This window comes from Globicephala melas, chromosome 4 (assembly GCF_963455315.2).
Source record: "Globicephala melas chromosome 4, mGloMel1.2, whole genome shotgun sequence".
Classification (NCBI taxonomy): Eukaryota; Metazoa; Chordata; class Mammalia; order Artiodactyla; family Delphinidae; genus Globicephala; species Globicephala melas.
In genome coordinates, this window is record NC_083317.1 from 77,338,870 (window position 1) to 77,353,167 (window position 14,298).

Consider the following 14,298-nt stretch of genomic DNA (forward strand, 5'->3'; position numbering starts at 1 on the left):
AAGTCTCCTACCCTTTCTCTAACATTATGGTTCTATTTTCTGGTTTTAGGGGTTTTTTTGTTTGTTTGTTTTGGTGAGAGGAGGGAAGGAGTTAAACGGAGATGGTCTTCAGAAGCTGTTATCATATTTCTTTGGCAAATAACCTTCTTTCTTGTCATTTTCTATTATTTTTTAAGTCACCACCAATAGTCATTAATACAAAGCAAATTCTCGTTTAAAGAACAGCTTTCTGTTTAACAAATAATATTAGCTCAAGAGTATAAGTGTTTATCGTATTATAATCACTGAGTTATTTTCCTTTGTTATATGATAATTTCAGGAAAGTCCTTAGCCAAAGTATAATCTTGCTACATTTATTTTTAATTGAATAACATTTCTGTGATTTGATTTTATTTATGTAATAATTTCCATGATTTATTGCTTTTATTCTCTGTTCCCCCAAAAAGAAAAAGTAAACACACACACACACACACACACACACACACACACACACACACACACACACACACACTCTCTCTCTCTCTCTCTCTCTCTCTAGCCAGTTGGGGAAAGATAAAGTTTGAAAACTGGACAAGTATTTCTTAGCTGAGATGACCTGGACCAGAGCACTTTCTTCTCCCAAAGGGGCTTTTTTCCTTTTAATCAGTTTTGTCCAGTAAGTTTCCTATTTCCATTAACGTTGTGCTTTCCCCAGGTGTCTATTGCTGCTGCCTAACTATAAAAAGTCCAACAGCCTATGAGAGACCTGAAATAAGCAGACATCTGAAACAAGGGTCAGGGGTAGCAGAGAATATTTCCTTGGAGATGGGAGTGGAATACATGAAAGAAAAATGACCTCTAATACAGCAAAGAAAAAGGAATCTATTTTTGAAAATTATTTTTTACCACAATATTTATTTTTCCTGATAATAAAATTAAAATGTATTAATAATGAAGTAGAAAAATATAGAAAAGTAGAAATAATTATTTTAAAGATTGTAATAGCCATATTATTCAAAAGCAAAACTACTACTAATTTGATGTGATCTTTTCTAGCAGCCTTTTCTTTCCCAAAGATAAGCTTTGGAGTTTGTTGGTGGGTTTTTGTTTTTGTTTTTGCGGTATGCGGGCCTCTCACTGTTGTGGCCTCTCCAGTTGCAGAGCACGGGCTCCGGACGCCCAGGCTCAGCGGCCATGGCTCATGGGCCCAGCCTCTCCGCGGCATGTGGGATCTTCCCGGACCGGGGCACGAACCCGTGTCCCCTGCATCGGCAGGCGGACTCTCAACCACTGCACCACCAGGGAAGCCCTGTTGCTATTTTTTACTTTTTTTTCATAGTATCACATAGTAAAAATAATTTTGATTTCTTTTTGTTTTCCATTCAAGTGTATAGTAATATACTGTTACCATGCAGAGTTCATAAACATTCATTCATTCATTTAGTAATATTTTTAAGAAGCTAATATTTGCCAAGTATTTTCTGCCACAAAGGAAATGGTGGACCTGGATTTGTGCAACGTAGCCACCATGAATAAAACAGACAAAAAACCCTTCGCTCCTAGAACTTACATTCTATATGGGAACATAGACAGTAAAATAAACATGCTAAATATATAGTATATTAGATGGTGATAAACCATATAGATAAAAACTAAAGTAGGCAAGACTGGGAAGGTTGGAAGAGGGTAACAATTTAAAATAATAAGGTCATGGAAGTCCTCAATGAAAAGGTGATGTTTAAGAAACAATATCAAGGAGAATAAGAAGCAAATCAATTATCTAGGGGAAAGAACATTCCTAAAAAACAGCAGGTTTAAATGCTCAAAAGTGGAATAAAAAGAGTAAGGAGGCCAGTGTGGTTGGAATGCTTTAAGCTAGAAGAGAGTAATAAGAGATGAAGTCTTGAAGAGAAGGGGAATCTAAATCGTATAGGGCATGGTGGACCATTGTAAGGACTTCATCTACTATTAAGTAAAGGGAACAAACAGTGTTAGGTTTTAAGCACAGAAGGCACAAGATCTAAATTAAGATGTATTTTTTTCTTTTGTGTTGAGAATAGACTATAGGAGGGCAAGGAGAAAAGCAGTGAGTTCAGACAGAAGGATATTACCAATAATTCTGGCAAGAGGTGGCTTGGTGATAGCAGTGGGTGGTAAGAAGTGGTTATAATCTGGATAACATTCTAAAGTAGAGCCAGCCAGTTTTGCTGATTGACTGGATGTGAGATGTCATGTTAAAATAAGAGTCAAAGATGACTCCAAGATTTTTGGCCCAAACAATTGATAGGATGGAGCTGCCAAAAACCAGAGAGGGAAGACTACAGGAGAGTAGGTATGAAGAGAAAATCAGAAGTTTTATTTTGGACATGTTAAGTTTAAGATACTTATTGCACATCCAAGTAGAGATGACCAGTAGACAGTGGGAAAAGGCAGGAGTGTGGAAATCTAGAGGGAAGAAAGTGTCTTCAAAAGAAGAGAGAAGTCAAACATTTGTTTCATATGACTTACCAAGTTGAAAATACGTCCCAGTCTTTGGACATTTAAGTTGATACCTATAATCACTAGGTTAAAAAGGCAATAAAAGTAGAAACCAAATCTATTTTACCCATTATTGAATATTTTATTATCTTCCAAATTTTTCATTCTAGTGTTCTCAAAACTATCCTCAAGGAAGTCTGGTGTGTTAGAGTCATAGGCCTGCCCTGGATTTTGGTCCTGATTCTGCCCTTTACTAATCTACTTTTTAATGATTATATTTTAATAATTTAATGTAGTAGCAGAGACCAAATGTCTCAGTTTAAGTATTCTGGGAAGCAGAATGTCAAGACAGGGTTAGAACTGCAAGAGGTGGAATGCTAATTCCTGTGGAAGAGCAAGGGTAAAGAAGGCAGGAATAGACAGGAAAGCCTTTACAGGGGTTGGCAAACTTTCTGTAAAGGGCCAGATAGTAAATATTTTAGGCTTTATGGGATACATATAGTCTCTGTTACATATTCTTCTTTGCTTTTTTTGTTTTACAACTGTCTAAAATGCAAAAACTATTCTTTGCTTACAGAGCATACAAAAAAAAAAAAAAGGATATGATCCAAATTTGGCCCATGGGCCATAGTTAGTCAACACAACCTGGCCTAACACTTGTGAAAGGAGAGAAGGAAGGGAGGATAATTCTGCAGGAAAAGCCTCAACCTGATGTGCAGCTCTGAGAAAGTCTTGGGGCCAGGCCATGGGGAGCTGTGGTTTAAAGGACATCCATAGAAGAGTCCTGCACTGGGCAGAGATGGACCGGCTCTAGCACCCCTGCTGCACTTAGTCATTATCTGGGAGCTGTCCAGCAAAAGTGTGGCTTAGCTGGAAGGCTGCAGCAGATCCCAATGGCAGTGCAGCTGAAAGCCGTTGGCAAACTGTCCCCACTATGGCAGATTCTTATCTGAAGAGAAATGTAAATAGCGCACCTCCTGAATTTCACATAAAACTACAGAGAATTAACCACATAGAGTGGTTAATTGTTTGTTTCATATAACAAGTCATCCAGAGGTAGGTAATCCAAATATGGCATGAAGAATCTGTAATACAGCCAAATAACCAGGTATATTCTATCTCCATACTTTATCATTCTTAGTATGTGGCTTCCATTCTCATAGCTACTTTATGGCTTCAAGACTGCTACTCTTCCTTCACCCTCATTGCCTTATTCAACATACGAAGATGAAGAAGAAAAAGAGGAAGAAAGAGAAAGCTAGAAAGTAATAGCACGTATATCAGAAAATCAAAACTTTCTCAGAAATCCCCAGTGGAAGGAAAAACTAACTTAACAGTGAGATGGGAACAGTGGGATGAACAGTTCAAAATAGCTCGAGCATATGTAAAACCGTGATATAAGACATGACAGTATTGCAGATCAGTGGAGTTATGAGGGATGCTTCAATATATGTTGTGGGGAAATTGGGTATCCATGTGGGGGAAAAATAATCTCTAACTCCTACCATATACAAAAGTCAATTCCATTTGGGTTAAAAACTTGAATATGAAAACCAAAACTTAAAAAATGTCAGAATAAAAAAATAGGAGAATGAATTATTTACCATGAATTACAGGTTTTTTTTATTATTAAATAAGACACAAAAAGCAAACCATATTTTTAAAAAAGGATATATACAACTACATTAAACTGAAGAACTTCTGTTCATCAAAGACATAATAGGAACAAAGAAAGACAATCTATAATGGGGAGGAGATAACCCCCACCTAGTATATAATAAACAAAAATTTAATATCCAGAATCTAAAACAAACCCCAATAAATCAATTAAAAAACACAACTCAATAGAAATATAAGCAAAAGTCATGCAAAGTCATTTCACAAAAGATAAATGATGCAAAGTCATTAAAAGTATGAAAATATGCTCAACCTTAGTAATAACCTTAATAATAAAAGATTATTAATAAAATTAATAAAAATGCAAATTTAGACCCAGTCATATTCTCTAGATTGGCAACATTTAAGAAGTCTAATAATACAAGTGTTGAAGGGAATGTGGATCAATGGTGGTAGGTCTCTCTCAATTGGTCCAACAAATTTTGAAATATTGCATTATACTGTAAATTTAAATACCCAAATTCATATAAAAATTCACTACTGGAGAAACTCTTACATATATACAAGGACACACATATAAGAATAACAACTGTAGTAATTGCAATAGTGAGAAAATTGGAATCCTTTCAAATGTCCATTGGTAGGGGAATGGTAAATAATTTGTGGTATATTCACACAATGGAATATCTTATGGCAGTAAAAATAGATAGAATATAGTTGTACATAAAATGGATGTTTTTAAGAAATAATTTTGAGTGAAAAAAAACAAAGTCCCAGAGGAACACACTGAGCATAATATCATTTTTATAAAACTCAAAACTAGCAAAACTAAAAAATATATTTTTAAGGCATTATACATAAGAGATAAAACTATGGAAAAAGAAAAACAGAAATGATAAACACAAAATTCAATATAATGTTACTTCTGGAAGAAAACAGTGGTTGGATAGGTGAAGAACTTACAGGCATATAAGTGTTGTTGGTTATGTTCTACTCCTTGGGTTAGGAAGTGAGTGGGTTCACAGGTGTTCATTATATAATTATTATTCTTCGACACTTATATTACATACATATTCTTTGGTTTGTAGCAAATAGTGTATTAGAAAAGACAATAAAGATATACATTATAAAACAAAGAAATCCTCAGCCAATTTCCACTTTTATGTCTCACTGGATAAAATGGTGTTTCTGTGGTCACATCTAGCAACGAGTGAAGTTGGGATGTATAGTATCACAGATGGGCACATTGCTGCCCATTAAAATCAGATTTTGCCTGCCTCATTAGCTACAACACCTTGACCAAGTTGCCAATACCTCTTAGCTTCAGTAGTAATATGTGTCCAACTTAACCCATTGGATTTTAGTGGAAGTCAAGTGACATGATATACATGAATGTCCTTTGTAAACCAAAAATATTGAACAAATGTAAAGGATTGTGGTTCTCGGGCATAATTCTTTTGGGGAAATTGAAGCCTTTACCTTGACAATTTCAAGTGTACAGTTGATTGGGTAGAGTATTTCTCTGATTTTGTATGTTAACCTACCTCTTTGTCTTGCAGAATACTATATAGACTCAGCATTGAGAACCCCATGTTAGAAAATTAAGAAGCCAAGTTATCATAATGTATCATACAGACATGCACATTTTCTGATAATGTACCTTCTTAAAAAAAAAAGGATAAAACAGAAAATGTAGATACAATAAAAATAATGTCTAGATGCAGCCACATTACTACATATTTTACTTCTTCATAAGATGTCGGAAACAAAGCAATTTTGCTGAAATGTTCAGTGAAACTATCCTCTATTCAATGCCACATTAATTTAGTGCTTACTCTGTGCCAAATCTTGACCCAAACAGAATTGCTGTAGAAAGATGAATAAAACATAGTCTTTGCCTCAGAGCCATCTTTTTGAAAAAACTCAGACTGACACCATTCTCACAGTAGTCTACATGAATGATGCCCCCTATAGGCTGTGCAGTGTATAGCTCAGGCCACAAAAACAGAAATAATGGATAAAAAGAAACATAAAAATAAATCAAATAGGATACAAATCAGGTTTGTGATAAGAAACTTGAATGACCACTAATAATCAGGAAAAATGATTAATTTCATGTTCTTCAGATTGGTAAAAATCTTAAAATCTAAATATGCCAAGGGTTGGCTTAGATATGAAGAAAGGAGTGCTCACCCTCATTTATAAGTGTAAATTGATAAACTGCTATAGAAAGCTAATTTTAAAATGCCTAGTAAAAGTTGATCTTTCACTGTGATTCAGCAATGTCAATTTGAGGTACGTATCCTTGAGAAGCCAACACATGTACATATCATGACCGTGTTATAATAGAGGTGAAACTATTGATGTTAAAGTACTGCGTGGAGCCCAGAGGCAGGAGGAGACTTAGTCTGAGAAAGCTGATAGAGAGGGAAATATTGAGGAATGGTCAAGAATCTACCAGGTGGGTAAAAGAAAGAAAAGCATTCCCAGTAGAGAGCAGAGTGTGCAGAGGTGTAGGGGTCGAGCAGTGCAGTGAACAAAATGTGTAAGTTATGGGAAGTGACCCAGTGTACTTGAAGCGAAGAGAAAGTGTAATGGAGATGATGCATATGCAAAGTTTCAAATTTCAGATTAAGGAATCTGGTAGGTGCTTCACTATCTACAAAGATTAAAACAACTTTTTTTTTTTTCTGAGAATTAACAGGAAGATATGGTAAAAGCTCTACAGTTTACTATAATTTTACACTAACCATCTTTTTATACTAGACATATTCTGTGACTTTTTTTATGTCCAATATTCACTCTCCCTTAGTAACAGCATGAAGGTTTGTTTCAGAGAAATATCCTACGTGACTCTCAATAGGTGTGGTTCAAATGGCCAACCCTAACATCCACTTCCAATGGAAAGGAACATCAGTATATTCCATGTTCATGCCAGAGCTGTAAATATCATTACAAATGTTATTATAGAATATAGAGAAAAATAGCCAAGAATCCCTTAGACATGCCTATTCAATTGTATATTTACAGTACATGCTGAGGAAGACTGGAGTGTCTGATGAATTCTTCCTGTCTAATGATTCTTGGTTTTTCTCTTGAAGGAAGATTTTTAAATCCATCAGTGAATCCTGTCAACTCTACCTTCAAAATTTGTCCTGAATCTGACCATTTCTCTCCACCTGCTACTGTAGTTTAAGCCACAAGCATCTCCTACCAATACCCGTGAAATAACCTCCCAAATGATCCCTTGCTTCCAGTCCTATGTCTTACAGTCTATTCTCCAAATGCTAACAGGAGTCATCCTTTGAAGACATAGGTTAGATAATTCTCCTGTCTCTCTACTGTTCTCAATCCTCCAGAATTTCTAACTTAGGATAAAACCTGACACCACCTTCCTATCCTCATACCTTACTACTCTCCTCCTAAATTATCCTGCTCCATCCACTCTAGACTCCTTGCTATTCCATGACAGAATAAACAAGCTTCTTGAATTTATTGTTTTCTTCCAGAGTCACTTTTCTCCCAGAAGAATCACAAATATCACTGTATCAGAAAAGACTTGTCTGATCACCATATACAAAATAGGCCCTATCACTCTCTATTCCCTTGTCCTGCTTTAGTTTTCCTTAAAACATGACAAGCATGGCAGCAAATTATATATTTATTCATGTATTCATGTATTGCCTAGCTGTCCCACTCTGGAGGTGGAGTATTTATATATTTACATATTTTTTATGTTTGTTCATCATTGTATCACAGATGTCTAGGACCATAGTACCTATCCCATTGTAGAGTTCAAATAATAATTAGTAAATAAGTTAAACAAATAAATTGTGATTAATTTAAGGCAGAGCATATGAAACAAGTTGGACCAAAGAGATTCCATCCTTTTATTGTAATTATTATTAGGAAAGGAAACTCTCTTTCTCTAGAAGTTGCTAGATGAAAAGAGTAAAGCCTACAGCCAAAAATAAATGAATATATAAAGCCAACTCTATGAGGAAAGTAGGGCAGCAAGATGTAGAAAAACAGAACCTGACAACATAATTCCAGCCCCTAGATCCAGCCATACCTAGAACTAGTTGTAACTCTGGACTTTTCAGTTATGTGCACCAAAAAATTTCTTATTTTCTTAATGCACTTCAACTTGAATTTCTGACATTTGCTTCTGAAAAAGTCCTGACGAGTATAATCTTCAATCTCCTCATATACAAATAGGTAAATTGAGATCTGGAAAAAGGAAGAGTTTTAACCAAACTCACAAAATTATGTTGAAGCCAAGACTTAACTTTGGATCTTCTGAGTCCAAATCCTGGTCTTTTCGCACTCCATTGCTTAGCTGCTGCACAAATAGATTCAAACCCTCCCACGATCTTAGGTTGTTGTACATTTATAAAACCGCCTAGTATTCAGGCCAGGAATCCTAGGAAATTAAGTAGGTTGAGATGAAGTTCCTGGGTTATTTAATCTTTTTAAATTTAAACCGCTACCTCGCTGTAGGGGAGTCCAGCTCAGAAAAAAATATCCTCTAAAGAAAATATCAGGATTAATCCTCTAAATCTAACTTAAGCTATAGGTTTGCTAGAGAAAGAAAAATTACTTTTATAAAGATTAGTTTTTTCTCATAAGTCTTGTAACATTCATGCCTTTCCTCCCACAGTTTATTGCAAGTCATAAATCTTTTAATTCCCTGCAACCTGGCGAATGTAACCCAATCATTGTTTCTGTGCACTACTGTGGACCTGACAAACCCCATGAGCTCAATCATGGGACTGTCAGAAAATTATAAGAAAATGTCTAGCTCAGTACCTGGAACACAGTAGATATTTGATATCTTCTATTCTTTACATACAAACATGAATGTGTTGTGTAGAGCACTGTAAAAGATTGGAGGGGAGTTTTCTTAATTTTTATAATTTTCAAGATCTGAGACAATCACCTCTATTGGATTCCCATGTTTTTAAAATATATCAGAAGATGATTAAAATAAAGCTAGAAAAGAGCAGCCTCTACATCATATTTTGATTTTACTGGAGAAGAGAAAACATGAAATTTTCTGATAGACTTTATGTTTTAATTCTCATATTTATTACTCTTTAATGATTTGTTTAAAGATATTTTCAAAAACTCTAATCCATTTTTATCAGCAATGTGCTTTATGGTTTATATTAAACTATTTATTATGATAGGAACAATGTGAGTAAATCCTGAATCTGTAAGAACAAATGACTTTCTCCTTGGGATAAAATTAGATTAAAAATATGTTCTTCAGATGGACATTAGATATTTTTTTAAAAATTAAGAGATAAAAGTAATGTTTATTGAATGTATCATTTGTATGAAAATGGCATTATTTAACTCTTGAAGGAGCTTATTTATTCACCAATTTCAACAGGGTGTGTTAAAATTGTTTTTACTTTTAATGGCTTTTGAACTCTCTTTAAAAAAAACAAAACAACTTAATTTTGTTGAAAGTTTTTTCTGCATCTATTGAAATTATCATATGGTTTTTATCCTTCAATTTGTTAATATGGTGTAACACAATGACTGATTTGCATATACTGAAGAATCCTTGCATTCCTGGGATAAACCCCACTTGATCATGGTGTATGGTCCTTTTAATGTGCTGTTGGATTCTGTTTGCTAGTATTTTGTTGAGGATTTTTGCATCTACGTTCATCAGTGATATTGACCTGTAGTTTTCTTTTCTTATGACATCTTTGTCTGGTTTTGGTATCATGGAGATGGTGGCCTCGTAGAATGAGTTTGAGAGTGTTCCTCCCTCTGCTATATTTTGGAAGAGTTTGAGAAGGGTAGGTGTTAACTCTTCTCTAAGTGTTTGACAGAATTCACCTGTGAAGCCATCTGGTCCTGGGCTTTTGTTTGTTGGAAGATTTTTAATCACAGTTTCAATTTCAGTGCTTGTGATTGATCTGTTCATATTTTCTATTTCTTCCTTGTTCAGTCCGAGAAGTTTGTACTTCTCTAAGAATTTTTCCATTTCTTCCAGGTTGTCCATTTTATTGGCATATAGTTGCTTGTAGTAATCCCTCATGAACCTTTGCATTTCTGCAGTGTCATTTGTTACTTCTCCTTTTTCATTTCTAATTCTGTTGATTTGAGTCTTCTCCCTTTTTTTCTTGATGAGTTCGGCTAATGGTTTATCAATTTTGTTTATCTTCACAAAGAACCAGCTTTTAGTTTTATTGATCTTGCTATTTTTTCCTTCATTTCGTTTTCATTTACTTCTGCTCTGATCTTTATGATTTCTTTCCTTCTGCTAACTTGAGGTTTTTTGTTCTTCTTTCTCTAATTGCTTTAAGTGTAAGGATAGGTTGCTTATTTGAGATTTTTCTTGTTTCTTGAGGTTGGGAAAACTAGACAGCTACATGTAAAAGAATGAAATTAGAACACTTCCTAACACCATACACAAAATGGATTAAAGACCTAAATGTAAGGCCAGACACTATAAAACTCTTAGAAGAAAACATAGGAAGAACATTCTATGATATAAATTACAGCAAGATCCTTTTTGACCCACCTCCTAGAGAAATGAAAATAAAAACAAAAATAAACAAGTGAGACCTAGTGAAACTTAAAAGCTTTTGCACAACAAAGGACACCATAAACAAGACGAAAAGACAACCTTCAAAACGGGAAAAAATATTTGCAAACAAATATTTGCAGAAGCAACTGACAAAGGATTGATCTCCAAAATATACGAGTGACTCATGAAGCTCAATATCAAAAAAACAAACAGTCCAATCTAAAAATGGGTGGAAGGAAACGAGGGGAATATGGCAGGAGACGAGGGGAGGATGGCAGGAGACGAGGGGAAGATGGCGGAAGAGTAAGACGTGATCACCTTCCTCCCCACAGATACACCAGAAATACATCTACACGTGGAACAACTCCTACAGAACACCTACTGAATGCTGGCAAGAAGACCTCAGACCTCCCAAAAGGCAAGAAACCCCCAGGTACCTGGGTAGGGCAAAAGAAAAAAGAATAAACAGAGACAAAGGATAGGGATGGGACCTGCACCAGTGGGAGGGAGCTGTGAATGAGGAAAGGTTTCCACACACTAGGAAGCCCCTTCGCGGGCGGAGACTGCGAGTGGCGGAGGGGGAAGCTTCGGGGCCGTGGAGGAGAGCACAGCAACAGGGTGCGGAGGGCAAAGTGGAGAGATTCGCACACAGAGGATCAGGGCCGACCCGGCACTCACCAGCCCGAGAGGCTTGTCTGCTCACCTGCCGGGGCGGGCAGGGCTGGGAGTTGAGGATCAGGCTTCGGTCAGAGCGCAGGGGGGATTGGCAGCGTGAACACAGCCTGCAGGGGGTTAGTGCACCACGGCTAGCTGGGAGGGAGTCTGGGGAAAAGTCTGGACCTGCCGAAGAGGCAAGAGACTTTTTCTTCCCTCTTTGTTTCCTGGTGCGCGAGGAGAGGGGATTAAGAGCGCTGCTTAAAGGAGCTCCAGAGACGGGCGCGAGCCGTGGCTAACAGCGTGGACCCCAGAGAGGGGCATGAGATGCTAAGGCTGCTGCTGCAGCCACCAAGAAGCCTGTGTGTGATCACAGGTCACTATCCACACCCCCTTTCCAGGGAGCCTGTGCAGCCCGCCACTGCCAGGGTGCGGGGATCCAAGGACAACTTCCCCGGGAGAACGCACCGTGCGCCTCAGGCTGGTGCAATGGCACACTGGCTCTGCTGCCGCAGGGTCACCCCACACTCTGTAACCCTCCCTCCCCCTGGCCTGAGTGAGCCAGAGTCCCCGAAGCAGCTGCTCCTTTAGCAGAGGGTGGGGCCAAATCCAAAGCTGAGCCCCGGGACCTGTGAGAACAAAGAAAAGAAAGGGGAAATCCCTCCCAGCAGCCTCAGAAGCAGCAGATTAAAGCTCCACAATCAACTTGATGTACCCTGCATCTGTGGAATACATGAATAGACAACGAATCATCCCAAATTGAGGAGGTGGACTTTGAGAGCAAGATTTATGATTTTTTTCCCCTTTTCCTCTTTTTGTGAGTGTGTATGTGTATGCTTCTGTGTGAGATTTTGTCTGTATAGCTTTGCTTCCACCATTTGTCCTAGGATTCTATCCGCCCGTTTTTTTTTTTCTTTTCTTTAAAAAAGTTTTTTCTTAATAATTATTTTCTATTTTAATAACTTTTTTATTTTATCTTTATTTTATTTTATCTTCTTTCTTTCTTTCCTTCCTCCCTCTTTCCTTCCTCCCTCCCTCCTTTCTTTCTTTCTTTCTTTCTTTCTTTCTTTCTTTCTTTCTTTCTTTCTTTCTTTCTTTCTTTCTTTCTTTCTTTCTTTCTTTCTCTCTTTCTTTCTTCTTTTTCTCCCTTTTATGCTGAGCCATGTGTATGAAAGGCTCTTGGTGCTGCAGCCAGGAGTCAGTGCTGTGCCTCTAAGGTGGGAGAGCCAACTTCAGGACACTAGTCCACGAGAGACCTCCCAGCTCCACATAATATCAAATGGCGAAAGTCTCTCAGAGATCTCCATCTCAACACCAGCACCCAGCTTCACTCAACGACCAGCAAGCTACAGTGCTGGACAACCGATGCCAAACAACTAGCAAGACAGGAACACAACCCCACCCATTAGCAGAGAGGCTGCCTAAAATCATAATAAGTCCACAGACACCCCAAAACACACAACCAGACGTGGACCTGCCCACCAGAAACACAAGATCCAGCCTCATCCACCAGAACACAGCCACTAGTCCCCTCTACCAAGAAGTCTACACAACCCACTGAACCAACTTTAGCCACTGGGGACTGACACCAAAAACAACGGGAACTACGAACGTGCAGCCTGCAAAAAGGAAACCCTAAACACAGTAAGATAAGCAAAATGAGAAGACAGAAAAACACACAGCAGATGAAGGAGCAAGATAAAAACCCACCAGACCTAACAAATGAAGAGGAAATAGGCAGTCTACCGGAAGAAGAATGCAGAATAATGATAGTAAAGATGATCCAACATCTTGGAAATAGAATAGACAAAATGCAAGAAACATTTAACAAGGACCTAGAAGAACTAAAGATGAAATAAGCAATGATGAATAACACAATAAATGAAATTAAAAATACTCTAGGTGGGATCAATAGCAGAATAACTGAGGCAGAAGAACAGATAAGTGACCTGGAAGATAAAATAGTGGAAATAACTACAGCAGAGCAGAATAAAGAAAAAAGAAGAAAAAGAACTGAGGACAGTCTCAGAGACCTCTGGGACAACATTAAACGCACCAACATTTGAATTATAGGGGTTCCAGAAGAAGAAGAGAAAAAGAAAGGGACTGAGAAAATATTTGAAGAGATTATAGTTGAAAACTTTCCTAATATGAGAAAGGAAATAGTTAATCAAGTCCAGGAAGCACAGAGAGTCCCATACAGGATAAATCCAAGGAGAAATACGCCAAGACACATATTAATCAAACTGTCAAAAATTAAATACAAAGAAAACATATTAAAAGCAGCAAGGGAAAAACAACAAATAACACACAAGGGAATCCCCCTAAGGTTAACAGCTGATCTTTCAGCAGAAACTCTGCAAGCCAGAAGGGACTGGCAGGACATATTTAAAGTGATGGAGGAGAAAAACCTGCAACAAAGATTACTCTACCCAGCAAGGATCTCATTCAGATTTGATGGAGAAATTAAAACCTTTACAGACAAGCAAAAGCTGAGAGAGTTCAGCACCACCAAACCAGCTTTACAACAAATACTAAAGGAACTTCTCTAGGCAAGAAACACAAGAGAAGGAAAAGACCTACAATAACGAACCCAAAACAATTAAGAAAATGAGAATAGGAACATACATATCGATAATTACCTTAAATGTAAGTGGACTAAATGCTCCCACCAAAAGACACAGATTGGCTGAATGGATACTAAAACAAGACCCATATATATTCTGTCTACAGGAGACCCACTTCAGACCTAGAGACACATAGAAACTGAAAGTCAGGGGATGGAAAAAGATATTTCATGCAAATGGAAACCAAAAGAAAGTTGGAGTAGCAATTCTCACATCAGACAAAATAGACTTTAAAATAAAGACTATTAGAAGAGACAAAGAAGGACACTACATAATAATCAAGGGATCAATCCAAGAAGAAGATATAACAATTGTAAATATTTATGCACCCAACATAGGAGCACCTCAATACATAAGGCAAATACTAACAGCCATAAAAGGGGAAATTGACCATAA